The 24,628-nt window shown below is 47.2% G+C and overlaps 1 protein-coding gene across 1 annotated transcript in view; it reads left to right on the plus strand.

Moving 5' to 3' along the window:
- The window catches only part of LOC132571817 (uncharacterized), a 239,513-nt gene that overhangs the window by 158,283 nt on the left and 56,602 nt on the right, over positions 1-24,628 (plus strand).

A 24,628-nucleotide genomic window follows, 5' to 3' on the forward strand; every position in this document is an offset into this window, starting at 1 on the left:
GCATTTTTTCTAATGAGAGGGCTCTTGTTCGGGGCTGCCTGGGCTCTGACATTTAGGCAAGGAGCAGGGAGATAAAAATACCAAAAATTTCCGTCTCACAATTTACAAATTTGGCTACCAAGTTCAAAAGGTTCAAAAGGTCTAAATTTTCTCTCTTATTTAGTCTTTGTTCTGTTCTCTTCTGAGCTTCCCAGGCCCAGATATATATTTTTTAAGAAATTTTTCCCCTTTAAAAAATGACGAAATTTTTAACTTCACCAATTTGAAATTTGGCAGTCAGGTTCAATAGAGCAGAGCTTGCCCTTTCCAGCAAGCCTAATTTCGCTGGTTTCTGAGCCTCCAAAGCCAAGATATTTATCAAAAAAGTCTTCAAAAATTCCAAAATGGCGGCCGCGAATTTTTCCCCTTTAAATTTTTTTTCCCCTTTTAAAGTCACCCCAGGAGCCCACCAGTAATGTAGTCAATAGTTCTTGTCCTCTTACCCTTTTTCCCGTCGATTCTGTCAATTTTTAAAGTCCCAAATCTTTTTAAAACAATGTTTTAAATTGGACCTCCCAGCAATGGCTGCCGACGTTTCTCTATGATGTAGAGTAGGCTTTTTCCTTTGTTTGACGTTTTAGAGGAGGAAAGGCAGAGGGAGGCAATAATAGTCAAAGGATGAATAAAAATGGGTGGAGTGAGGGAAAAGGCAACAGCTAGATATTAGGGGTGCTCATTATGGGGATATTTGGTTAATGTAGCAGAGGTTGCCCAGACATAGAATGGGATGCAGGGTGCAGTAAATACATCTCCCAAGAAGTATATGGCAAAAAAAGTAAACTTACATTTATTCAAGTAGATCCACATTCAGGTTGCAGTCAAAAGAAGAGAAAGAAACAATGTAGAGAGTACTTTCTCTTCCACAAATGACCAGCCTGTCTGGCCTCATGTGTGTGAGAATATGAGGGCACTGTATTTACAGGAGAGGCCTCTTGATACATTGGTCTCTGCGGAGGCCCATGTGTAGCCAGCCTGCAGCTCATTTTCTCCAACAGTCTAGTTTTTATCTCTTCCTTTCCTTGCACCCAGCTCAGCCAGATCTTGCAAAGCAGTAGTTCTGGTATTGCAGTGTCACACGCTGGAGAGCAGGCAAGGGGGAAGTCCGAGTCCAGTCCAAGTCAGAGCCAGAGGAGCGTTGAAGGAACCAGTACTGAGTCCGAATTGCAGTCTGAAAGCAGGATCGTACAATCCAGGAGTCAGGAAACCGGGAAGTCAGAGCAGGAACAGAGCCAAGGAACGGAGCTGGAGTAGTTGCAAGTCACCGGATGGACTTGTTGCTTCCACAGAGCATTAAGCTTGAAGCAGGAGCTTAGATAGTTCGCTGCTGCTGTTTTCAGTTAGCAGGCAGTGAGGCCAGTCTGGCTTCTGCTAAAACTCTGGGCTGAGTGAACGTCTTGCCCGCATTTTGGCCTCTTTCCTTCAGATCGCTAAGTCCTGACGGAGCCTTTCCCGTACTCGAGCGAGGCAAGGTGGTGAACTGGGATGTGTGTCTACCTGTTGTTGTTCCTCATCAGCTGTAGAGCCAGGTGCTGAGAACCTGTGGGCAGCGGCAGTGAATTAGTCAAGTTGTGAGAGGGGTCAGCTGTCGGCTTCGCTGGGTCTGCTAACTCTGTCAGCTCTGCCTGGGCAGTCCCCTTGTCAGAGCCCATGACATGCAGTAAGATAAACAACTCCCCCCCCCACTTTCCCACACACTTCTCATTCATGTTTTCTGTCTTCCTTCCCACTCCCCCTTTATTTTCACTTCTTGACCTCAAGACCTTTTCATCCCTATCCTGCTTGGCGACAGAATGTATTCAAGAGTAGTATAGTGGCAAACCTTTGCCGATATTATGAATGGCACTGGGTTTCCTGGGCACATTTGCACTAGTGCTGCTGAGGTTCCATCCCCCCTTCTTGGACTGCGATTCTGTGCTTGACATCAGCTGGCATTGCCACAACGGCACTGGGTTCTGCTGGGCACTCTGACTGCACTAGTACTTCTGGGTACTCTGCACATCGCTTTGGTTCTACTAGGCTTGCAAAACTGTGGCCCCTCCCTTCAGTTTCTACTGCAAAGATGATCTGGTTTGAAGTAGTTTGTTGGAAACTATGAAGGACAGGGGCACCTTCTTTGGGCATAGTGTGCTTCTTAACATTCAGTATGATGAGTCACATCAGAAAGGATATTACATTGGACCTTCATTTGTTTAAAGATGTGTGATGCTTTGGCTAGTTAGCTAGTTAGTTAAAATTAGTACAAAGGCAGACTCCTAGCTCTCAAAAATGTCTTATAAATGTCTGAGATTGTCAGGTCTTGGGTTTCAAAAAGGAGAACAGAAGCCCACCCAAGTGCCTGCTCAGAACACGAGTGGCGTGACAGAATTTTGTTTTGCTGTCAGGTCACAGCTGACTTATGGACACCCTGTAAGCTTTTCAAGGCAAGAGAGGTTGGGAGGTTGTTTGCCTGCCACTGCCTGCCTCCAGGTCGGCCCTGCTGATCAGGCTATCCTGCGACTAACCAGGTCAGGGGTAGGCTGAGAGTCATGAGACTTGTCCAAGGTCACCCAGCAAGCTTCCACGGCGGGACTGGGGGTTCAAACCTGGATTTCCCAGATCTTAGTCCAGCACTTTAAGCATTACTGCACACAGGCTCTCCTGATGGAATAGCATGCTGGAATTTGATTTTTTTTTTTTTAACTAACATGGTTATATATATGAATTTAAATAAAAGGGAAATTTCACTGTCTGCTTCTCTTTCCTGGCCGCTGAAAGAAAGCTTGGGTCCAGAGGCACCTCTGAGACCAAACTCTGTTCTGCTGTTTCAGACCAACACAGCTACCCACCTGAATCTATTTTCTGGACATTATTGTTATTTGTTTCATTTCATGGTGATCACTGAAAATAATTTTGTCCTATAGAGGAGGGGTCCTGCCTTGGGTAGCCCCAGCCTAGCCTGATCTCCTCAGATCTGAGGAGCAAAGCAGGGCCAATATGAAGACAGGCAATGGCAAGCCACCTATGAAGGTCTCTTGCCTTGACAACCCTGCAGGGTCACCATAAGTTAGCTGTGATTTGACAACAACAAGCAATAGAGGAAGGGGGTGTTAAAGATCGTCTGCATTGGTCGCCAAATAGCTAGGTCTGCCACTGCACCTGAGTAGACACTAAACTCCTCCAAACGTAGCGCATTTTACGCTGTAAACAAATCATAGGTGTAAGTGTATGGGATGGCTGAGTGAACGAAATACAAGTCTTGTTTGTCCTTCCAGCTGGCCTGAAGAAAAATGTCATGTCCCTTTAATAACTTATTTACCACCCATTCTCGGAGTCCATGTAGGAATCCTCCCTGGGTTATGCAGAGCACACCCTCCTTTTTAGACCAAAGAAACAGGAGGCGGGAACAGAGTCTTGATGTGTGCTTGCGGTAGACTTATCAGGTCGCAACTTCCAAACCTCACTGCTCCGGCCTCACTGTATGAAGCCGTGGAAGCAAAACGGGGGTGGGGGGAGGGAATGTCAGCATGCAGTCCGTTTGCACAGTCTCCACTCTCCAAATACTCTCACTCCACCAGTGCTCCTGGCAGGCAACCCTAGCCATTGCTCTATGGGAAAGCATGAGCTTTTAAAAAATTATTTTGCAGCTACCAAGTGAGTTATGTGGCAATTACAATTTTAGTTTATGGAGAATGGCATTGACCTGGAGCCACAGATCATTCCTCTTCCCCAGGCCTTGCAGAAGCCCACAGAATATCTGATTGGACATTCTAAGGTTCAGTTTCATACCATCAAGGTCAGTGCCAGGCTTTTTTGTGCCCTGGGCAAGGCTGAATACTTGGATCCCCCTGTAAGCAAAATTGCTGAGGTCTCACAAACAAGAGGTTAGGAAAAAGAGATGATAGGGATTTTTAAGCATTATTGCAGAGGTTGATACTACCTTTTCAAGGGTGATCCATGGATCCATGAAGCAGAAGACATGAATGTGGAAAGTGGCCCAAAGAGAGTTTGGGGGTGCAAGTCTGTGGTAGGGCAAGACAAAACACACTGAACTGGCAGACCACACGGCCTTATATTACTAAATTTGTGTCTCCAGGCGATGGTGTCAGGTGACTTATGACACTACATGACACCAGTACCCCTCAAAGCTGCTTTGGATCATTCTTTAACGATCATACCAAAGGAGGTTTTTGAGGAAGTGCGGAGGGTACTGATTTTCACCACCATTTCCTGAACCTTTTGCCATTTCTTTTTACAGTAGGCATTCTGGGTATAGTGCTGGAGTGTTAACACAATGTAGTGATATATTGACTAGAAATAATTGTTTTCAGTGCAAGAAATCCAACCTGTGGCTGGTGTGTGTGTGTATGTGTAATGGTGGCCAGGAGGGAAGAGCATGGAGTAAACCTTTAAAAATAACACATTTCAGCTGTGATCCCCCCTCCCCCCAGGATCAGTTCTGCAGCCGTCTGGAGATTCTGAAGAAGGAGAGAGAGAGAATTGTGGCGTGTAAAGGAGATGTGGAGAAGGAAAGCCAAGACCTGCTCGTAAGTCCAAATAGCAGAAAAATCAACCCACGAGGCTGCCCCCACTTTCAGTTTAGAAGGACGGTTGCCGGGTCTCCTCTGGCCACCAGTGGGGGATGGGGGGATAGGTTTGCCAGATCCAGGTTGGGAAACTTCTGGAGATTTGGGGAGGGAGACTGAGACCTCAGGAGGGTCTAATGCAGGGCTGGATTAAGGCCAACTGAAAGTGGGGTTCAGCCACTGCTGATTCTAGGGGGGGCATACTTGGGATATTCAGTAGTATGTACATTCCCGCCCCATCCCCCACAAATTTCTCTTGCCCACAATGCAGCCAGGGAAGCTGCAGTTAAGGTTAGGAGACCAAGCGGTGGGAGGGGGCTTCTGAGCACTTTTGCCCCCTGTGGTGTTTCTCCTCAACCATCATGTCTCATCCCCCGATGGGAACTGGGGAAGTCAACCTGTGGAGGGTGTTTTAGTGGGGGAACAAATGGACTCAAGAAGCCCCTTCTACTTTCTGGGTTTTCTGCTGCAGACTGAATCCTCTGCGGCTGAAAGAACCCCTCCGGGATAGGATGGGATAGGAGCCTCTTCAAGCATCTCTTCCCACTGCAGAGACCAGCTGTGTTCCTGACGTTGGCTTGCTTTTCTTCTCTTTCCATCTCAGAAACAAACTGAAGAAGAGAAGAAAGCGATAGTAGCTAAGTTCAGGCAACTGCACACATTTCTGGAGAAACAAGAGAACTTTTTGCTGGCCCAGATGAAAACGGTGGAGAAGGAGGTGGTGAGAAACAGGGATCAGCATCTGAACAGAATCTGTGAGGAGCTCTCTTCTCTGGAAAGCCTCATCCGGGAGATGGAGGAGAAATGTCAGCAGCCGGCCAGTGATCTCCTGCAGGTGAGAGTGTGGCAGAAACAGGCAGAGTCCCCTTGGGGAGAAGGCTGGCTCCAAATCCCCTCTGTTTAGCAGAAAAGCAAAAGCAAACCAGCCCAGTTTATGTCACTAGCAAGTTTTCACCTCTGCACCGGGGCCACTTTCCCCTCTGCCCCTTTCCACCTCCAGCCAGGGCAGACTGGACAATCCCAGGGGCCCTGCAAAACAACACTCCCTGGAAATACATTCCCCCACAGCCCCCTGCCCCTCCCTGATAGACTGCAGCCACTGGAAGCTGAAGTGTGTTTGTGTTTCAACCAACAGTCTGAGGAACCCCATGGTTTCTGGGAAACTCTTTCACAGCACCACCAACCAGGAAGCTGGGTCACATGCAAGACTTTTCACAACCCATTTTAAAAGGAGGATGTCTAGGGTCGGTGTGGTGTGGGGAATGTCACTTATATATAAAATGCACACCGACACACAATGGCAACGGCATATGGTTACAGGAACAGCATCCACACAGCTGTTCTGGGCACTGCTGTCTGTCTAGCATGTCTGTGCAGATGTGATGGCACTTATGCCCAGACAGACCCTCTCTCCTCTCTTTCCTTTCATGGCTGAACCATGTTGTAAGGCTGCAGGGAAAAGGGGGAAAGTCCACAGGGGGAACACAACACACCCTACTCTGAAGGTCTCTCTCTTCTTCTCACCCTCTGCCTTTTTTCTTTAGGATGTCAGAAGCACATTGCAGAGGTAAGTGGATCTTTAACATTAATCTTCGTAATCCTGGGACTGAACTGGACAGCTTGTGAAGAATATAAAAACATAAGAGAAGCCCTGTTGGATCAGGCCAGTGGCCCATCCAGTCCAACACTCTGTGTCACTCAGTGGCCAAAAACTCCAGGTCCCATCAAACAGTTCACCAGTAGGGCCAGGACACTAGAAACCCTCCCACTTTGCCCCCCCCCCAAAAACACCAAGAATTCAGAGCATCACTGCCCCAGACATAAAAACATAAGAGATGCCCTGTTGGATCAGGCCAATGGCCCATCCAGTCCAACACTCTGTGTCACTCAGCAGCCAAAATCCCAAGTACCATCAGGAGGTCCACCAGTGGGGCCAGGACCCTAGAAGCCCTCCCACTGTTGCCCCCCCAGCACTGAGAATACAGAGCATCCTAATGATACCTTTCATGAGATTCAAGAAATTGCAACTTACTTCATGGTATTGAAGTCCACACTGGAATCTGGACCATCATTGAGGAATTTTTTCAGAGAAAGGACTTTACCCTTTTGTGTGTCTGTCTATGATATGTAGTCTTTGGTTTACCTGTCTTTATTATAATAAATGTAATGAGTACTTAGTAATTCTGGTCACAGTGACCAATAGGTTTAGTGTGGCAAGTACTTGACAAAGCAGGAGCTGTGCATTCCTCTTCAAGAGCCCGCCCACCTTCCAGTGCTTTCAGCATCAGCCTGTTTCTCTTGGCTTTCTGCCCGTTCCTTCCTCTGCTTCTCTGACCCACTTGGGGCGGAGGGGAGGGAGGGAGATTCTGAATGGCATGGATGGTACCCTAATGGGATTTTCTCCAGGTATGAAGACAAGGAGTCGTTTGAGAATCCAGTGGCTATTCCACTTGCACTGAAGTGGCACATCTGGAACTTCTCAGATTTAAATTTCCTTTTGGAGGGCATCGAGAAGCAACTCAAAGGTAATGAAGAAACACTGCCGGAGTTTCAGACTGAACATTAGAGTGGGCCAGATGTGTTTTAGTATGTTCCAGGCTGACTATATCATTAACAGACCCAGGAATGTGGGGAGTTTATGTATCAGTTCAGAAGGCCATTTTAGTTCACCATGGAAAGTTTTCTGATCAAAATTCTGCCATAACTTCAGCTCAGAATTGCATTACATGGACTTCTCGAGATTATATTATGTTGTTGATCTCTGATCATTACTGCGACCATGCAAGGGCACAAGGTGAGGTAGATGGTCAAACAAGCACCTAAAATGACAGGGAGGGAAACTGCACTTTAGGGCATCTATTTTTAATGAAACAGCCGCTGGATCAGTTTCAGGGACACACCCCCCCCCCCCCCCCGTCTCTCTGCAATGTGTCTGTGACCAAATCAGACTTATCAAAACTGGCCTCTTTGATTGTGTGTTTGTGTGACTATATCCTCGTAGAGCCCACAGAATGGTCTCAAGGGGATTGACAGTGCTGTCTTTAGAGAAATACCCTTCAAAGCCCATTGAAATCAGTGAGTTTGAAGGGTGTAACTCTGCTCAGGATGGCACTGCAGAACCTCTGTCTAGAAACGTCCTAAATTTAGCCAGATTGGACCCTTGGGCTGCAGTCCTTAGCATACTTTCTATTACATGAATCCCATGTAATTCCAGTGACTAGTGAAAAGAATTTTGAAAGTTTGTACACAATCCTCGCCCCTCCCCCTGAAATAGCTTCTACTTGACCCTTTAGCTGTAACTCAGAAAAGATATGCACCTATGTGTCATCTGGCAACCCCATCAAGAGATGTTCAAGGCTAGTGAGAAACAGAGGCTGTTTGCTATTTCCTTCCTCTGCAGAGTCTTCTTTGGTCAATCCAAGTACTGACCCAGTTTAGCTTCCACGATTTGACCGCATTGAGCTATATTATGCCGCCTACCCTACCCAAAAGAAAATAGTATTATTAGCTGATATTTTTGTCGCCAGATTTGTAATAAGCAGAAGGGCTTGCTGCTCACTTTCTGTTCCTTTGCTTCCTCAGACGCTCTGGATTTTGGGCTTCACATGCAGAAAGGTACATTTTTCTTCATACACCAGCCAATTATTTCTAAACTAAAAAGCTTCACCTTACAATTTGTGTTCTTCAACCTGGTGTTCTCAGAGATAGCACTACAGAACACTCTTCCTCAAAATCTTACCCTTCCTGCCACAGCCAGTTCCTTCTTGCTCCGAGGATGTCGGTAAGGACGAAAGAAAAGGTGAACTCTGAGGAGATGAACTGCCTCTTTTCACCTACCTGCTGCCATAATGAAACGATGGGAGAATGGCTGCTGGGCAAGAGCTTGACTGAGCTCCATAAGAAAAGTCTTGCTGTTCTCCCACCAAAGGTGGATATTGGGGCATCAGGTTTCCCTGCCCAGGGTAGATCATGCCAGATGTTCAATATCTCAGTGTTGGTAACTCCAGTCCAGAAGAGTGTCAAGAGTGCCTCTTGCCATGTCCCTGGAAAGGAAGCGGGGAGTACTTCTATGTAACCTGTAGTAACCTTTGGGTCCTGATTTGTGAATATCTTCCTGTTCTCTCACTGGTCTGTTATGTCTGCAATTTGTTATGTCTCTTTCCATCCTGAGAGCCCAGTGCCTAGCCCTCCAAGGTCACAGGCACTGTTGGTTCACAGAGACTTTCAAGTGATTCATTTTCTGCTGGACAAAGGGAGGCTATGTTAAGCTAGAAAGGGAGAACATAATAATGGCCAACTTGTGGGAGTAGGCCACATAGGTAGCTGCCTAGGGCGCCACATGGCCTACAGGGCTGCTGTTAGGCGCCCCCTCCTCACTCGCTAGCCAGCGCAGTGCCGCCTTTTCGCAGGGCTGAGACCCGGGCTGAGGACAGAGGTGGCTCGGCTTCGCTCCCTGGTGGCCTCCCCTGCAAGAGAAGGCAGGCCGAGACCAGGTAGGAGCCCAGTGCCACCTCTTTCACCCGCCTGGGACTTGGGTGGAGGAAAGAGCCGGTGCTGCCACAACCTCCTCCCCACCATTTAAATACCCGATAGGTGGGTCTTCTTTAAATGGAAGGGGGGAGGTGGCAGAAGCAGCCCCTTCCCCCCTTTTAAAGACCCCGCCATGGGATGGGGGATGGGGCACGCGTGTGGGTTGGCAGCCTGGGGCAGTGCCAGAACAGGCATTAAATTTTGCAGCATTTGGTGGGAAGCAATATGAATGAAGTACCAAATCTATTTCTGTCAGTTCTAGCTCTGCCCCTTGTTCAAAGTGTAGCAGATTTTGTCCCTGCTTCTCCACTGCATTCAGGCACCTTCTGGGTTTTCCCAGCTTACTCAAACCGAGTTTCCACCAGGGCTCTGGAAAGGATTGCAGTGAAGTGTGGGTGGCTGCTGTGAGGGTGGGAGAATCCAGATTTTCCAAAACTCTGTCACTGCTATTTCCCTAACCCTGTCCTATGCTGAACATTTCCTCCCCTCCCCTCTGGAGGGCATTTAATTGTTTCCAAAAGATTTTATTCCTTTTAGGGAATGTTCCCTAGGCCATAAGTCAGGGGTGTTGAACTCATTTGTTAATAGGGCCGGATCTGACATAAATGGGACTTTGTGGGGCTGAGCCATGCATGTCATAAAACGTAATGGCAGATAGCAGAAATATAAACTTTATAAAGGACACAGACAAACACAATTAAAGATACTATTTTTAAGTTAAAATACAAACATGCTTAAAACTCCTGCAATATTTTGTTTAAAATGGAAAGGTGGGGGAATAGTGGGATCTTGCAATGCAATTTTAAAAATAAACCACCAAGAAAAAGCACAAGGATCACAGCAGAAACAAAAAATATAAAATACTCTCAGCTTGGGAAAACATGAAATGGCAGGGCATGGCAAGATTCTCTCCCTCCCTCGAGCCTACTCAGATTGGCAGTGGCCCTCCAATGTAACATCCCCCTTTGGCTGTGGGTTCCCAAGTTAGAGTACTCACTAGGCACCAGTTCTCACATCCATTGAGCAGAGACAAAGCTGGCTCAAAGCATCAACCCTTTATTTGCAAGGACACAACTCCAGGAAGCTTCAGCTGTCCATAAGAATTCTAGGAAGTTAAACTGAACTCCACTCCATTGAAACATATTTCAGTGCAAAGCTGCATGGAAAATGTGGAGTGGATTTTCCATTCAGGTCCCTGTGACCAGAGACTTGAATGGAAAATCCACTCTGCATTTTCTTTGCAGCTTTGATTTCTTCTTTCGCCTGCAAAGACAAGGCAGAAACAAAAGAAAAAACTGTGAAATAAATAACGAAAGAAGCTCTATACAAAAACTTAGTGACTATATTCCAAATACTTAAAGCAATATAATACTAACATTTCAAATATCAAAAATTCATTACAACTATACTTCAATCACAAATATCTACCAACTACAATGTTCATTAATTCAAGTCCATTTCACAGCGTCAATTTCCGACTTTTAAAACTCAAGACGATTCACCTGTTCAGACGGGCTGAATTAAAGTGCTGGTGCTCCAAATGCAGATTCATGAGAAAAGTTCCTATATTTTCCACATTCTTCTTGGTCGTCCAAACGTATGGCTTCCAATATTCATAAAAGAACTCTTCAGACATAAAGACGAAGTGGGTATGTTATAAGCCTCTAACAGGAACGTGCCTTTACTTCTGTTTCCGGGAGAACCCTTCTTCAGTGAGGCATATCCCACTGTACTAAAACAGCACATATTATTAAAATATTATATTACAATCCTGAGTACTCTTATTTCCAATCCTTTATAGTACATAAAATTTCTAATACTCACAGAGTTCTTCCAGCAATCATTTGCACACAGCACCTAAGCACGGAGAAAACCTCAACCTGAAGCTGAATGCATTTTGCCTCCATCTTCACTGTGGAAGATGAGAAGTGTTTGCCCACTCCAGAACCGCTAATTTTGGAAGGGGTGTTAAAAGACCTGAGTCAGATTGAGGTGCAAGAAAGGAGGTCCTACAACTGATAGACGAATTAAAAACTAATAAGTCACTAGGTCCGAATGGCATACATCCAAGAGTTCTGAAAGAACTCAAAGGTGAACTTCTGGATCTCCTGACAAAAATATGTAATCTTTCACTGAAATCTGCCTCTGTTCCTGAGGACTGGAAGGCAGCAAATGTTACCCCCATCTTTAAAAAGGGTTCCAGAGGGGATCCGGGAAATTACAAGCCAGTCAATCTGACTTCAGTACCGGGGAAATTAGTAGAAACCATTATCAAGGACAGAATGAGTTAGGCACATTGATGAACACGGGTTATTGAGGAAGACTCAGCATGGGTTCTGTAAGGGAAGATCTTGCCTCACTAACCTGTTACAGTTCTTTGAGGGGGTGAACAAACGTGGACAAAGGGGACCCAACAGATGTTGTTTACCTTGACTTCCAGAAAGCTTTTGATAAAGTTCCTCATCAAAGGCTTCTTAGTAAGCTCGAGAGTCATGGAGTAAAAGGACAGGTCCTCTTGTGGATCAAAAATTGGCTAATATGAAGCAGAGAGTGAGTATAAATGGGCAATCTTCGCAGTGGAGGACAGTAAGCAGTGGAGTGCTGCAAGGCTCTGTACTGGGTCCCATGCTCTTTAACTTGTTCATTAATGATTTGAAGTTGGGAGTAAGCAGTGAAGTGGCCAAGTTTGCAGATGACACTAAATTGTTCAGGGTGGTGAGAACCAGAGAGGATTGTGAGGCACTCCAACGGGATCTGTTGAGGCTGGGTGAGTGGGCGTCAACGTGGCAGATGCGGTTCAATGTGGCCAAGTGCAAAGTAAAGCACATTCGGGCCAAAAATCCCAGCTACAAATACAAGTTGATGGGGTGTGAAATGGCAGAGACTGACCAAGAGAGTGAGATCTTGGGATCGTGTTAGATAACTCACTGAAAATGTCAAGACAGTGTGCAATTGCAATAAAAAGGCCAATGCCATGCTGGGACATTAGGAAGGGAATTGAAAACAAATCAGCCAGTATCATAATGCCCCTGTATAAATCGATGGTGTGGTCTCATTTGGAATACTGTGCACAGTTCTGGTCACCGCACTTCAAAAAAAGGATATTATAGCATTGGAAAAAGTCCAGAAAAGGGCAACTAAAATGATTAAAGGTTTGGAACACTTTCCCTTTGAAGACAGGTTAAAACTCCTGGGGCTCTTTAGCTTGGAGAAACGTTGACTGCGGGGTGACATGATAGAGGGTTAAAGGATTATGCATGGGATGGAGAAAGTAGAGAAAGAAGTAGAGAAAGAAGCCACCCTGAGCCTGCCCTGGCGGGGAGGGCAGGGTATAAATAAAAATTTATTATTATTATTATTTATTATTACTTTTCTCCCTTTCTCACAAGATGAGAACTCGTGGGCATTCCATGAAATTGCTGAGCGGTTGGGTTAGAATGGATAAAAGGAAGTACTTCTTCACCCAAAGGGTGATTAACGTGGAATTCACTGCCACAGGAAGTGGCAGTGGCTACAAGCATAGACAGCTTCAAGAGGGGATTGGATAAAAATATGGAGCAGAGGTCCATCAGTGGCTATTAGCCACAGCATATTATTGGAACTGTCTGGGCAGTGATTCTCTGTATTCTTGGTGCTGGGGGGGGGGAGCAAAGTGGAAGGGCTTCTAGCCCCACTTGTGAATCTCCTGATGGCACTTGGGGGGGTGGTGGTTTGGCCACTGTGTGACACAGAGTGTTGGACTGGATGGGGCATTGGCCTGATCCAACATGGCTTCTCCTATGTTCTTATGCTACCTTGCCGCTATCACATTCTCCTCTATATCTCATCAGCTACATGCAACTGGACCATTTCTTAAAGTGACCAAAACATATTAATAGAAAGAAACAAAAAAGAGAACAGACACACCTGGGCACATCTTATTCACACCATAAGTTACTTCAAGACTAAGATTTGAATTTAAAAATGAAATCATTGGAGCCGAAGGGTCTCAATTCCATGATGGATCTGTCTTGTTATTTATAATTTTGTAATTGTATAGAGTGGAATTAGTGTACTTAGTCTTGAAGTAACTTATGGTGTGAATAAGACGTGCCCAGGTGTGTCTGACCTCTTTTTTCATTTCTTTCTATTAATATGTTTTGGTCACTTTAAGAAATAGTGCGATGGATGTAGTTGAGGAGATATAGGGGAGAATGCAATAGCGGTAAGGTTGAGGTTTTCTCCGTGCTTAGGTGCTGTGCGCAAGTGATTGTTGGAAGAACGTTGTGAGCATTAGAAATTGTATGTACTATAAAGGATTGGAAATAAGAGTACTCAGGATTGTAATATAATATTTTAATAATATGTGCTGTTTTAGTACAGTGGGATATGCCTCTCTGAAGAAGGTTTCTCTCGGAAACAGAAGTAAAGGCACGTTCCTGTTAGAGGCTTATAACATACCCACTTCGTCTTTATGTCTGAAGAGTTCTTTTATGAATATTGGAAGCCATAAGTTTGGACGACCAAGAAGAATGTGGAAAATACAGGAACTTTTCTCATGAATCTGCATTTGGAGCAACAGCACTTTAATTCAGCCCGTCTGAACAGGTGAATCGTCTTAGTTTTAAAAGTCGGAAATTGACGCTATGAAATGGACTTGAATTAATGAGCATTGTAGTTGGTAGATATTTGTGATTGAAATATAGTTGTAATGAATTTTTGATATTTGAAATGTTAGTATTATATTGCTTTAAGTATTTGGAATATAGTCACTAAGTTTTTGTATAGAGCTTCTTTCGTTTATTTCACAGTTTTTTGTTTTGTTTCTGTTTTACACTGTGATACTCTAGAGCAGGGGTGGCCAATGGTAGCTCTCCAGATGTTTTTTGCCTACAACTCCCATCAGCCCCAGCCTGGCTGGGGCTGATGGGAGTTGTAGGCAAAAAACATCTGGAGAGCTACCATTGGCCACCCCTGCCCTAGGCAATTTGATGCAAAGATAAAACAGCAGGACCTGGGACAAGGGTGAGGATAGGAGGGGAGGAGGAGAAAGAGTCCTGCAGGTCTGACTGAAGCCCTGAGTGGGCCAATTTGGCTCATGGACAGGACATTTGACACTCCTGCCATAAGGTCTCCACATGCAGCATTAGCAGATGGGTCAGAGGCTGCATTTTCCTGACATATAAATTGAGAGGACTGGATCTCCCTTCGGGTGTTACAGTCCACTCCGTCAGAGGGGTAGCAGCCTCAGCATTATCTGGTCCTTCCCTTCTTTGAGGTGGTCTGTAGGGCTGCAACCTGGAAATTGTTCCACTCATTCACCAGGCATTGCAGGATTGACAAAACAGACTCAGCTGAGACTGCTTTTGGAAGAAAATGGTCCTGTAGCCTACATCTGAGATTCTTTCCCTCCCTGGGGCATGCTGCTTTTTTATGTGGAGATGTGGAGACTTCCCCACCCTGGGCCACTGGAGAATGAAATATTTGTCTCACTGTGCATCTTCCTTCTTGGTGGTCCTGGGTGGCCAATCTCTTCTTACTCAAGGGGAGAATTTTTCTCAGAAGGCACTTGACCCAGAGCAGGTGTGCTGTATTGACCCTATGGGGCTTCTTTGCTTCAGTTTCGGCTTTTTCCTGAACTGGTGGGCCTCTCTTTTGAGTTCTTCACCCTGTTCTCTGTGTGGTTGGCTGGAGTTTTTTGGACTATTTTGTTGGAGGTCCATTTTCATTTGGAGCAGGTGTTGTGCTACTTCAGGGCCAGACTGGGGCGAGAAGCCCCTCCCCTCCAGGAATTGCAAGGCTCTGGGACTCTCCCGGTCTCCAGGAATGAGCTTCTCCCAAAAGTAGAGGATACCCCACCCCAGGACCACCGAGAAGGAAGATTCATGATAAGGGAGACAAATCTTCTGTTCTTGGGTGTGATTTCTAACCAAAGAAGCCTGTGACTGAAAATGCCTTTTTTCCCCCTCTCCTTCACAGTTCTCTTTTCAGGATGGGATACGGGAGGAAATAGATTGTGTCCCTGTGGGTTCTTATTGTGTACTTTGTCTGCCTTCTCTTAAAGTGGACAGGAAGACTGCTCTGCCTTTTAAAAGGGCAGGAGGAGGCAAGAGAACCTGTTAACCAAGGGGAGGGTGGTAGAGGTGGGAGGAGGCCAGGACTGGCAGAAGGAAACCAAACAGGCCAGAGGGTGGAATCCCCCAGCTGATGCCGTTTCACTTCTTGTTCCCTCATCTTCCTCTAACAGCAAATGTGATTCTGGATCCGGACACAGCCCATCCAAGGCTCATCCTGTCTGAGGGTCAGAAAAGTGTGAGACGAGGAGAAGAAGCTCAAGCTCTGCCCAACAGTCCTGAGCGATTTGGAAGTTATGGTGCTGTGCTGGGCTGTGAGGGATTCACAGGAGGCTGCCATTTCTGGGAAGTCCTTGTGGGAAGTGAGGAAAGCTGGGTTGTGGGGGTGGCCAGAAAGTCTGTGAAGAGGAAGGGATTCTTCACTTTTGCTCCTGAGAAAGGGATCTGGGCTGTGGGGAAGCGGTCAGGGATGCACAGTGCTTATCTAAAAGAACATCAACCTCCCCTGAGTGTGACTGGGGAGCTGAAGAGGATCCGAGTGTGCCTGAACTATGCTGGGGGTCGAGTGGCCTTTTTTGATGCTGACCGAGCAGCCCTTCTCTACGAGTTCTCTGGAGCCCCCTTCCGTGGAGAGACCCTCCTGCCCTTCTTTTGGGTGTATGGAAAAGGCTACCTCAAAATCTCTTCATAGGACTTTTTCTTGACACCAGGACCATCGGGAATATTATTTCTCCATACCTGTAAAGACCTCTCCTTTCTAGGGTTGCCAGGTCTGTGTTGGAAAACACCTGGAAACTTTGGGAGGTAGATCTGGGAGAGGGCAGGGTTTGGGGAGGAAGGGGAGGGGAGGGGACTCAGCATGGTACAGTCCCATAAAGTCCATGCTCCAAAGCAGCCATTTTCTCCAGGGGGACTGATCTCTGCCAGCTGGAGATCAGTTGTAAAAGTGGGAGATCTCCAGGCCCCACCTGGAAGTTGGCAACCCCACTCCTGTCTCCAGCCACCAAAACTGATGGGTAAAATGGAGACATTTCCCCCTCCATTTCCCAGCATTCCTTTCCCCCCCTTCGTATCTTCTTAAAGTGACAGTAATGCCTTTCCCATTGTGCAAGATGCAGGAGAGCTCTGAACAGACCCCCCCCCTCCCCTGCCATCTCTCCAGCCTTCGTTCTCCTCAAGCACAAGAGAGGAATTGCTACAGAGGAAGAAGAGGCCCTGAATGTTTCAGTTACTGTTTGGGACTTCCTCTTTTCGTTAATGGGCAACAACTGTTCAATCTTGCCTGTGTTCAGCTTGCCTTTTCTGAGGGTCCTGTTCCTATCCAGGTTGCTGCGCTTATAGCACTTGTTTTTCAGTTATACAGAGACTGAGAAGATGTTATGCTTATTAAAAAGTTATTTTGTGTTGAAAACGCTGCTGCTTTGTTTGTTTTTGGGGGGTGGGAAGCCATTTCTTAACTGCCAAAGAAGTCCCAGGCAGTGCCGTCATTTACAGACTTGATCCATCCACAACTCTGCAGTTGGACAGAAGAATCCAGGGGTGGATTTGCGTAGCCAGGCTCCTGCTGGCCTCTGCTTGCATTAAGGTTTCTCTTCCGGTTGCTTTTGTGTCTCTTTTCAAACCGTTATAGGCCCTTCAACATCCACACAGCCATCTTGCTCTCCTTTGTTTCTCCAAGGAACTGGGAGCTCCTGCTTTATCCTCACTGTGACCCTGTGAGGGAAGTCAGGCCCAGAGCAAGTGAGCTTCACCCCAGAGGGTTTGGGTGCAAAGCTGGGGAGGGGGAGGTCTGGGGAGGGGAGGGACCAAGTGTGTGTGGGGGGGAGGGCATAATGCCATCCAGTCCACAGATATTCAGCCCCCCCCCCAAGAGGCGGGCAATTTTATATCTGAGCGGGAATTTGAACCCAGGCCTCATCAGTTCAAGTCCTACCACCTTGTGCAATGCAGCGGCTCTCAGTACAGATGGTCATACTAATATATAATCTAGGGGTGGTCAAGCTGTGGCTCAGGAGCCACGTGTGGCTCTGTCTCACACATTGTGTGGCTCTCAAAGCCCCCACATCTCCATCCGCTGGCTAGGAGAAGGCATTTCTCTGTTTAAATCACTTAGCCAAGCCAAGCCAGCCGGCAACTTGGGGAATGCATTTAAAGTTGCTTTCTTTCTCCCCTCCCCTCCCCCTATCTATTTGCCTGCCTGTCTGCCTTCCTTCTTGTCTTGTGGCTCTCAAACATCTGATGTTTATTCTGTGTGGCTCTTACATAAAGCAAGTTTGGCCACCCCTGATATAATCTACATTCCTGGAAAATCTGGTGATAACAAGCAGGGAGGGGCCTCTTGAGACTTGTGGGGGGGAATATCCCATCCTGCCCACTTTGTCTGCTGTGCTCGCCCCTGAAGAGCCACTCTAATGTGCTGCCATCTCCTGCTTCATTGGTGGGCAGAAACAGGGGGTCTCCTTTCCCTCCCTCCCTCCCCCTTCCACTCATGGGGCCACCACCTCCACTGTCGGGCTTACTGGGCAATGGCGCCAGGCAGCAGCAGCTCCCATTCCTCCTCTCTGACAGCCCGCAGGGCTGGGGTGGTGGAGGCAACTTCTACTCCTCTGCCACCCGCCCTGCTCTCTTGGTGGTGGCCTGGGTGGGTGATGGAACCAGGCCTTGCATCTCCTGCTCTGCCTGCAGAGGTCTCCTGGCGGCTTCTCCTCCATTTCCAAACTGAAAGTCAACACAACAAGTTTGCAAGATCTCAGTCTTTTCCGAAAAGTCTACATGGGCTATTTTGCTGCTTGGATTTTTCTGCAAAGGGGTGGTGGGGTGGGTGGGCAGTGTGTCCTTGGGTTGGTAGAAAAATACCTCCTGCATGTAGCTGGCCCATTCTTTGGATTTTGTGATATGCAGGGCTGCCAGGTTCAAAATTAGATGCTAATGTCCCTCCTCCACAAGAAGAGAGGGAAAGGGAAATGCAGGGCCCCTCCTTTTCCCAACAGCTGGAAGGAAGAGAAGAAGCTGGAGAGACACCCAAAGATGCCCATCCCTTTTATTGTCCAGAGGTCTGTCCCACTCACCCACGCCATAGAATGCTGCATTCACAATGTTTAGAGCCAGTTTGGTGTGAGAGCCAGTCTGGTGTAGTGGTTAAGTGTGCGAACTTTTATCCGGGAAAAGAAGAAGACTGCAGATTTATACCCCGCCCTTCTCTCTGAATCAGAGACTCAGAGCGGCTTACAATCTCCTATATCTTCTCCCCCCACAACAGACACCATTTGAGGTGGGTGGGGCTGAGAGGACTCTCATAACAGTTGCCCTTTCAAGGACAACTCTTGCGAGAGCTATGGCTAACCCAAGGCCATTCCAGCAGCTGCCTGCAAGTGGAGGAGTGGGGAATCAAACCCTGTTCTCCCAGATAAGAGTCCGCACACTTAACCACTACACCAAACTGGCTTTCACGTGGCAGATCAAGGATTTGAACCTTGGTCTCATAGATCCTAGGCAGATGCTCTAACCACTGCACCGCATTTAATTTCCCACTCCTCCAATTGCAGTTACTGGAATGGCCTTCGATCAGCCATAGCTATCTCAGGAGTTGTCCTTGAAAGGGCAGCTTCTGAGAGAGCCCTCTCAGCCCCACCCACCTCACAGGGTGTCTGTTGTTGGGGAAGAAGTTAAAGGAGATTGTGAGCCACTCTGAGTGGAGGGTGGCATATAGATGCAATTTCATCTTCTTCAATGGCCATTTGGAATATGGAATGAGCGGTTCTGCCACTTTCCAAAAAACCTGCGTGAATATCTGATGTAGCAACAGAAACAGCTGCTATCCTTTTTTGTGTAGCCAGGATCATATAACAATTTCCTACAGAAGGACCTGTGAAAAATGGATCTCTCTTCTTCCTGAAAGCAGCCGTCATTTCTCTGAAAGTATTCCTTTTGGTCCAGTATCAACTTTGGCTCATTCTAGGCTGCCTTCATTTGTCCTCAGCGTGAACCTAAGGGGCTGGCATCATTCTCCACTCCTCCATTTTACCCCCACAGTCATAATCCTGTGAATTAGATCTGGCTGAGATTGTGTGACTGGCCAAAGGTCACTCCAGGTTTCCATGGCAGATTGAGGATTCAAACCTTGGTCAAATAGATCCTAGGCAGATGCTCTAACCACTACACCACATGGACTGACAGCTCAGGGAAGTTCTTCCCACCTCTCCTTCGTAAAGGAGGGAATTCATTTTAGTCTCTCTCTGTGGCCTTCTTCCTGAAGGTGGACTCTATGTGGCTTCCATCCTCTCCTGTCTTCCATTTTATACACACAACAACAATGACCCTCACAGGTAACAGTGTGTGACAAGCCCAAGGTAACCGAGCAAGTTTCCATGGTTCAGCTGGGATTGACACCTGAGTGTTACAGACTCTAAGACACTCTTAACCAGAGGAGTGCTACGGAGTGCTATAGTTTAATGAAGTCAATGCACCTCAGTGGTGCTATAGCAGTTTAAGCACTATAATGCTTACCTTAGAACATTTTTTTTTAAGTCTGAGGGAGATTGCGTAGCAAAAAAGGGCAGGAAAAAAAGCACTGTTGGAAGAATTATGAAGATTTTAAACAGCATACCACAGTGATTCAGACATGCTGTGAAGGGGCTGAAAATGGAAGAAAGCAGGTTCTCTCAAAAGTGGCTTAAACACACTTTGCTGACCCAAAAAAGGTGGGCTTGCATGAGCAGGTAAATAAATTCCACTAGGAGCCAGTTACTAAAACTGGTCTGTCTGAAATGGCAGGAACAAAATCTTATTAGCAACCAGTTACTGAGCCACCTGGTGGGAAGGTCGGGATATAAATTACAGATAAATAAATAAAATTGAATGCAAAGACAGTGAAAAGGATCTCTATCTAATCCCCTTTCAAAGTTGTGTATTCCTTTGGCCATCTCTTCATCCTCTGGCAGCAAAGTCCACATTTGAATCATTCTTTGTGTAAAGAGCTGCTGTTCGCCGAGGGAGTGGTGGCAGTGCTGGCGGAGAATAGTGTGGAGATTTGGTACCTGTGTGTGTCCCCGCCTGCACACCATAGCTGTGTGGTTGCCGTTCAGATTGGAAGAACAGCACTGGGGGGTGGGAGACCTACACATGAAACTACCTTATTCTGAGTCAGACTCTCGGTCTGTCCAGGTCCACTCTGACTGGCAGCGGCTCTCCAGGGAGTCAGGTGGAGTTCTTTCGCATCAGCTGCTACCTCTTCATTTCAACTAGAAATGCCAGGGAGTCAGTCTGGGATCTTCTGCTTGCTAAGTAGATGCTCTGCCATTAAGCCGTGGCCCCTTGGCTGCACCATGGCACTACAAGAAATCCTTTACTGTCCCACTTCCCATAGCTGTGGCTGCTTTCATGCAGAATTATTTCTGCTTTGGTGTTCTCTTTCTTGGGAGATCATAACCAAAATGTTAGGGAATTTTTGAAGTATAGAGACTTTTCTAGCTCTCCCCTTCCCACCAGGTTCAGTAAGAGTGTGGGGAATGACTGGCAAGAATCCCATGAACTGAGAGAGAGAAACCTGTTCCAAAATTAAAACCATTTATTAAAATTAAAACCATGTTGCAATTATTGTTAATCATGTAACAGAATATGCAGCATGCAGAATTTATTACATTAAACAAAGACCCAATTAAAGTGCACTACTATTTCTTAAAGAATGTATGCAGATTGCTCTGCCCAAAGACTATCAGGTGTTTGTCCAGAACAACAAAAGTGGCAAGAATAAAATCACACATTAAATACCTTTTTCCATCCATAGGAGCCAATGTAATTATCAGTCTGTGATGAACATCTGACATATCTGATAAAACCCAACCCCTATCATACCGTAAGGCATGAACTTTAAGTCGTCTTACTAAAATTCCACCACACCAAGAGCATGGGGAAATGTTAGGCTTCCCAACCCCCCCACCCTGCCGGGGGACCCCTGGATTAGAAGCCTCCTCCCCTGCTCTCCAAAACTCTGGAAGCGGGGGTGGGGGTGAGGGTGGGGAAATGGCACCGTGTCTCTTTCCTTGGCTGCCTCCCTCGCTCGCAGGCTTCAGGCTTCTCCCTCTGGGTCAAAAAGACCCGCCCACCGCTGGCCTGCTATTCGCTGCAGTCCGGCCTCCCTTCGCTAGGTGCATGCTGGGACTCGTAGTCCTTGCATCCTCTCCGGCTGCCACAGGCGTCTCCTCAGGGAGTCTGGCCAGTGGTGGGGAGCTCTGCCCCCAGAGGACCATGTGCGTTTCTACCTCCGGAGGCTTCAGTTGCTGATTGAAAGGCTTTCTCTTGGGATAGGGTGTCTGTGTTACTTTGAAGAAGTTGGCAGCAACTCGTGAGTAGAGATGCCAACCCTCCTTCAGTATTGCCAGAAATGGGGGAGGGGGAGTCTGCTGAACACTTCATTATTCTCTATATGGAGATCGATTCTCATAGGGTATAATGGGGAATTGATCTGGAGGTTTCGGGGGCTCTGGGGACACTGTTTTTTGAGGTAGAGGCACCAAATTTTCAGTATAGTATCTAGTGACTCTCCCCAAAGTATTCCCCGAGTTTCAAAATGATTGGACCATGGGGTCCAATTCTATCAGCCCCCCAAAAGGTGCCCCTATCCTTCATTATTTCCTATGGAAGGAAGACATTTAAAAAAGGTGTGCAGTCCCTTTAAATGTGATGGCCAGAACTCCCTTGGAGTTCAATTATGCTTGTCACACCCTTGTTCCTGGCTCCGCCCTGATGTCTCCTGGCTCCACCCCCAAAGTCTCCTGGCTCCACCCCCAAAGTCCCCAGATATTTCTTCAATTGGACTTGGCAACCCTAGGAAATGTGGAGTGGAAGGTATGCCTTTTCTCCACCCCCCACCCCGCCAATCCAGTGCCATTTAGTCTCTTGCCTGGCATTCTCCTCAAACTGCGCCCCCTCCGCCCAAACCAGTGAGCTTTTTGCCTTTTTAAAAATGTTCAGTGCTTGGGTATATTGCTTGAGTTTTTATAGAAAAAGCCCAGCAGGAACTAATTTGCATGTTAGGCTACAACCCTTGACACCAAGCCAGTCAGAACTGCTTTCCTGTGTGTTCCTGCTCAAAAAAGCCCTGTTGAGATATATAGTGACTGAATTTTTTTAGTACAAAAAACTCTCCTGTGGGTGGAATGGTGGGTGGGAGTATAAAGGATGGAGTAAAACTCTATGAGGAAGGAGAGTTGCCCCTGTGAATATTTTTGCACTGAAGTGGCAACAGAGAACAGGACACCATTCTTGTGAGGAAGCTACCTTCGTGCAATATTTCAGAAATGTCCTTGAAGATCCTGTTACAGACATGAGGCAGTTATATCTAGTTTGGCCCTTAAATGACAGTTTTGCTTCTTGTATGTTTTGTGTGCGTGTAAATACCTGGAAGTCATGGCTGACTTCTAGTGACCCCTAGTGAGGCTTGGATGTTCAGAGAGGTGGCTTTTGCCTATTGTTGCCTGCCTCTGCATCCCACCCCTGGTATTCCTTGTTTTATAGTAAACAAATCTCAGTTTGGGGTCTTTTCCTCACCCACACCCAGGATCAGTTCTCAAACTGTCTGAAGATTCTGAAGAGAGAGAGAATTGTGGCCTATAAAGGACGTATAATGAAGGAAAGTCAAGATCTACTTGTAAATGTTACTGTTGCTAGGAAGTGAACAGATTCTAGAACTATTATTGAAGCAAAAGTTGACAGACAAGGCAAGCCCCCGCCACTTTCAATGTGGATGTTCCATGCGCCAGTGGTTCAGTATTCAGCAGATGAGGCCTGCAAAGTGTAGACTTAACACTAGAATTCTGAACAGCGTTATACTTGAACAGTGGGCTGGGGTGTTGCAGACCTGCATTATTTGTGTGTGTGTGTGGGGAAATATTAGAAAGTTTGTCAAAGCTTAGAGTTCAGCAAAATTCTCACAGGCAGTGGAGCCCAGAAGCAAGGTGTTTTTGGGGGGAGGGGGGGGGGGTTAAGAAAGGAAGAGCAGGATACAATTCAGAGGTTCCGGAGCGGGGCTCCTGTGAGCTCCTGCTCCAAATGAAGTTTGAGCTGAACTCAGACTTTGTTCCCCATCAGGATCGAATTCCCTGCCAAGGGCTGATTTCCCTCCACTCTCTTTCTTGGCGCCGGTTCGCTCTTCAGCCGCTGATTGGGTGCCGGCAGGGAGTTGATTTCCACGAAGGGAAACACTCCGTCCTTCTTTGGGAAAGCGAAACGAGCTCTCTTTGTCTCTCTCCTGGCTTGGCGGAGGCGGCTGCCATGGCGGTTGGGGATCCCCTGCACGACCTCTGCGAGGAAGCCTGTAATGTACTCCATGACGAGACGTGTTGAAGGCAACATACTTTATCAGCTGGTACATCACAAGAGGGCAAAACGTGGTCAGGGTCCCAATTATATACATGCCCCAGAACAACCCTCCATCTGGCCAGGTCCAATCCTGGCCAGTTAAACTTCCCGCCACAGATCTTGATTGGCCGAGCGTATTAGCGAGCTACATCCGGGGACCAGTGGGTTTCCCCTGGTTGCCTCTGTAGCGTTCGCTGTGTTATAACCAAAGACTTGGATGCAATACATAACAAAGCCTCTTGCTCCATCTGCCTGGACTTCTTCAGGGACCTGGTGACCGTCGCCCAGTGCGGCCACAACTTCTGCCGAGCCTGCCTGACCCGCAGCTGGGAGGAGCCGTCGGGGGCCGCCGAGCCTTCCTGCCCCCAATGCAGAGGAAAAGCTCAGCCCAACAGCCTCAGGCCGAACCAGCAGCTGGCCAGCTTTGTGGAAATAGCCGAGAGAGTCGCTCTGCAAGAGGCCGGTGCGAAGGGGGGAGTCCGCGAGGAGGAGGAGGAGGAGGAAGCCTCCCTCTGCGTGGTCAGTGGTCCTGCCCCTGATCTAATAACCACGCCCCATTACTTATGGTTTGTTATTTGTAAGCACCTGCCTAATGACTTGTTAATTTCTTACGCCCCTTTCCCCTGAGAAGCAACTTCCAGAAACTTGAAAGAATGCACAAGTGTATTGTTCTTTGTTTGCCATTCTACTATGAGGCTAACTTATTCTAGCGACTTGATCAGTCACCCTGCCAACCTCATGTGCCTCCATTGCCTCCTGCCTGAATCACACTGTAATTATGGGGAAATGGTGGGCCCCCTAAACTCACTCTCTCACCTGCTGCTAATTCTTCCTGTCTCCTTTCTGGGCAATGGCATGTGGGCAACAACAGCTCCCCCCTCTGCTTTCCCGCAGTGCCAGGGAAGTGGCAGTTTCAACTCCTCTTCTGCCCAGCCAGCCAGGCTCTGCTGGGATTGGTGTGTGATGTTGGCTGGCCTTGTTTTTTCTCCTTCCTCACCCACCTGGCTGTCCGGGCAGCTGCTCCTCCCATCTCCAAACTGTCAGCTGGAATCCCATGAGGATTCCAAAGGAGGGCAAAAGAGGCGT

Source organism: Heteronotia binoei, chromosome 5, assembly GCF_032191835.1.
Source record: "Heteronotia binoei isolate CCM8104 ecotype False Entrance Well chromosome 5, APGP_CSIRO_Hbin_v1, whole genome shotgun sequence".
In the NCBI taxonomy this organism is placed as follows: domain Eukaryota; kingdom Metazoa; phylum Chordata; class Lepidosauria; order Squamata; family Gekkonidae; genus Heteronotia; species Heteronotia binoei.